Consider the following 4,231-nt stretch of genomic DNA (forward strand, 5'->3'; position numbering starts at 1 on the left):
ATAATATAGTATTATATGTATATATGAACCAAAACACATATATATGTTAGGAGAGAGAGCTATAAATAAAAAAGAAAGGAAGAGCAAAATCCTCGAAACATCAAAAAATGAAAGGACTGAGCGTAAGAAAAATCGGGAAAAAAAAAATTTTCGTTGGAATTTATTTAGCAGGGGGCGGATGAGGGGCTCGTAGGGACAGACTTCGGAACATTTTTACAGTATGAAAAAAAATCCATACAGTAGTATAAATCATACAATGCATACTTTATATCAGAATAGCATTGAGGAAAGTATTGTAGTCGCTGAATAACCCGTACGAAACTTGCTCGAGCAATGATACTACTACATGTCTGGTTGGACCAACATAATATGGAGAGTAATTAGGCATATCAGGTCTGCGTTTAATTCGCTGTTCCTGACATACATACATATATTTTACATGAATTACTTGAACTTTGTCTTCTTGATATATGACTTACTTTGCTTTATTTTTAGTGTGAATCCAATTGTTTTTTTGTCTTTTCGGTATATCATTTCTCTTTTTTTAAGTAATTTGAAAAAAATCTCTTAGCTCTTACGGATAGTATGTCTCCATCCAATAAGAATAAGCACTTTTCACTTGTATATAGAAAAGGTTGAATGAGAAAGAATACCCTTTACAATCAAAGAGATGTATTGACCGGTTTTCGAAATATCTTCGTCAAAAAATATAATCGTTTCGATTATATCTTCGTCAGAAATACACGTATTTCAGACGAAGATCTAATCGGAACTAGTCATACATCTATTGTATTGTGAAGATATTCATTCTCCTTACCTCTTTCTACGTTTTTTTCAACTTGTTAAAAATCTTATGACTTGTTCTTACGTTACCATATTCTTTCTTAAAGGATGGGGCCCTGCTAAATACTTATGATAAGATATCTGGCTCATATACCGTGTTCTCATATCATACTTAGCCCACCGTATTTACCGAGTCTGACATCTCTTCATTAATAATGGAAATTGAGGCTTTTTGCAGCTAAGGAACGAATTATCTTCTCGAACGTCTTCAATGTAAAGTCTCCCTTAAGATAAGTAATTTGTAATGTAGGTTCTTCTGGTTGAATGAAGGCTGGGATTGTGGCCTCTGTGGCTGAAGAGGAGGAAACGTTCGACGAACTGCGTGAAGAAAGCCTATCGCCAGCTCTGGATTCTGGTTCCTTGGTGCTTCGCGGGGCGCATCGGGCATCTGTGGCTCCAAGCGTTATGCATGGTAAGGTGCGGAATCCTGGAGGAGTGCACGGTCCGGTTCTGGAATTTGAGGGTGTGCATGGCCCGTTGGAGGAGACGACGAAGCACAAGAGGCTGTCGCGGCCCCCGTGCGAGTCGCTTTGGGGTCTGGCTGAGGGGGTCCGTGGGGGGAGGCTTTCGTTTGCTTCGAAGGTCGGGTTGTCTTTTTCCTTCCTTGGGGGCCCTTCGCTACGAAAGCCTTCTCCATGTCCTGCAGAGAGCGACCTTTTGTCTCAGGGATAAAGCAGAAGACGACTATGGCGATGACCAGATTGACGGATCCGAACACCATCAGCGTTCGACCGAGGCCGAAGGTCGCTACGACCTCAAGAAACATGTAGTTTAACGCTGAAGGAGGAGGAGAAGTGGAAGAAGGTTATTATAGACCCCTGCCATGGACCTCACAGGGGTCGGAAGGAGTTCGCCGAGATAAGCCCACAGGATGGGACCAAGACCGATTGCGTAGGCCCCCACGTACACCAGCATGGCTGCCAAGGGCACCACGAAGCCTCGTCCACCTCCAGGAAGACAGTGGCGCCGGCGGCAGCCAGCGCCAGGGCCGATATCGTCGCTGACGCCCACTACACCGGCTTTCGGCCCAGGTGATCTAGGATGAAAGCTGACACTAACGTAGCGCCAAAACGATTTAAATTTCCGACGAACACTGTGCAGTAAAAGGGCATCCAGCTCTACTCCTGCGCTACCGAAACATGTAGACGGTGTAGCTGTAGACGGGGGCTTTCCCGCCGAGTTTCCCTAAAGACGAACAGAGCAATGATCAGTACCACGGGACGGATTTTTACGACCTCGGCGAAGCTCTTGTAACTGTTAGAAAATTAAAATCAGTAATGCTAGAATTATGCGATGATGCAAGAAAAAAAGCATTAAAATGCAGGAATAGAGAAAAACATCAAAAATAACTGCCTATTACCTGGTTCTTGACCTTGGACTGCTTGAGGGTCGTGGTGCTCCTGATGGCGTTCGAGTTCCTTCGTGACGTCGGCGCTGCGGCCCAACAGGACTCGCAAGGATCTCTCGGCGGCGTCGATCCTCTTCTTCCTCACCAGCCAATATGGAGACTGAATGAAGATAAATCAAATAAAAAAATTTCAACGGGAAAGAAATCTGGGAGAAAAGACAGAAAACATATATGTATAAGGTCATTGAGATAATGAGCAGGGTACATATCATGGCGACCCAGTAGACTAATGTTTTGTATATATATATATATATATATATATATTTTGATATATTATATATATAATATATTTATGTATATAATATATATATATATATATATATATATATTTGTGTGTGTGTGTGTGTGTTTTTTTAGTCATAATCTACTACTAGGCAATGGAATTTCTGTTGGTTTAACTACATGTGTATGAAGAGAAGTACGTGCAGGTTTGATAAGTAACCATTCTCTAGCCCAGACAATATGCAGGCACAGTGCTAAGTCTATTTTGAATCCGCCATATACTTAATATGGAGTGCAGATCAATGTGGCAGCTTCTCGGATTTGGGAATTAAGGAAGTCTGATATTACGGGGGGCCTAGAAACCCAACGAAAGGGGGGGGTCGCCACTCATGCGGTTGAAAAACGTAGGTGGAGGGTGACATATTCTAGTTCGAATGTAAATCATGTAATTCCAGAGTATATGCATTTTATCTATCAACGGAAACTGACTCTTTTTTTTCTCATTCTCATTCTCTCTCTCTCTCCCCTCTCTCCTCTCTCTCTCTCTCTCTCTCTCCTCCTCTCTCTCTCTTCTCTCTCTCTTCTCTCTCTCTCTCACTCACTCCCCACACCCCATTCACTCACTCACTCTCTCTCTCTTCCTTATGCGGTCGCTTACTTCAGGCACGAGGAGCATGAGCAAGACCAGTGGCACGAAGGGAGCGGCCGACACCGCCGTGGCCACGTCCAAGGCAGCAGGTAAGCCAGGACGTAGGAGAGCAGGATCCCACCCACAGCCCATCACCTCGGGCAAGGTCCCCGCCAAACCCCTGATCTCGACGGGACACAGCTCAGCGATCACGGTTGTACCATTGTGCTCAAAATGGACGTGCTGATCGCCAAGGCAGCTCGACACACATACAGCAGAGGGAGCCACGGCGTGTAGGCCTGTATGAGCCAGAAACCGGGCACGGGGCCCACATCGCCAGGAAACAGGAGCCCGAAAAGGGACCCACGTGTTCCGCCACGTTCCAGCCAAAGGACAAACCCCGATACCTACTATTAGGTTTAAGGACGCTGGAAACGTTGAAAAAAAAAGCGAAAACGTAAATAAAAAAAGGTAGAGCTAGATTTATATTTCATTCATTATTTCGAATATAAGCTTTGTTTAAAACTGTGGATCAAAATAATTCTCAAGTTATGGATAATAGATACTAACAAATTCTTGTAATTATATAAGTGCATGAAACATAGAATTCGATTTTCCATAATTACAGAAAAAAGACATACAGAGAGAGAGGTTTGGGGGTCGGGGGGGAAAAGAGAACGAGGGAGAGAGAGAGAGAGAGAGAGAGGAGGAGGAGAGAGAGAGAGAGAAGAGAGACGGAGAAGAGAGAGAGAGAGAGAGAGAGAGAGAGAGGGCATACTTAGTTAATAAAAGTCTAATAACAGACAAACAGATAAACACAACCTCACTCTAACACTACCTAACCAAGTGACGTCCTGAACCGTCACCGTGAACCTGCTTGAGTCCTCTTGCAACTTGGGCAACACAGCCGTCCACCCGCCTAGCATGCCGTTTAGAGTTGGCGTGCAAGCTACTATCAGGACACACAAGATCTAAGGAAAAAGATATTAAACTACAGTGAAATTTTGTGTTGCATTTACTTCCTAAAATGGTATAAAAATAAATAAAAACACGAAAACATAAAATTTAGTCGGGTATTCTTATCCCATCAAGATTTTTGGTATTGTCATCATTATCAACGATATCATTAT

General features: G+C 43.4%; 1 pseudogene; it reads right to left on the reverse strand.

The window, feature by feature from the left end:
• Positions 1-992: 992 nt before the first annotated feature.
• Positions 993-4,231, reverse strand: part of LOC119584760 — a 7,505-nt pseudogene continuing 4,266 nt past the window's right edge.

The sequence above is a fragment of the Penaeus monodon genome, chromosome 18 (assembly GCF_015228065.2).
Source record: "Penaeus monodon isolate SGIC_2016 chromosome 18, NSTDA_Pmon_1, whole genome shotgun sequence".
Taxonomy (NCBI): domain Eukaryota; kingdom Metazoa; phylum Arthropoda; class Malacostraca; order Decapoda; family Penaeidae; genus Penaeus; species Penaeus monodon.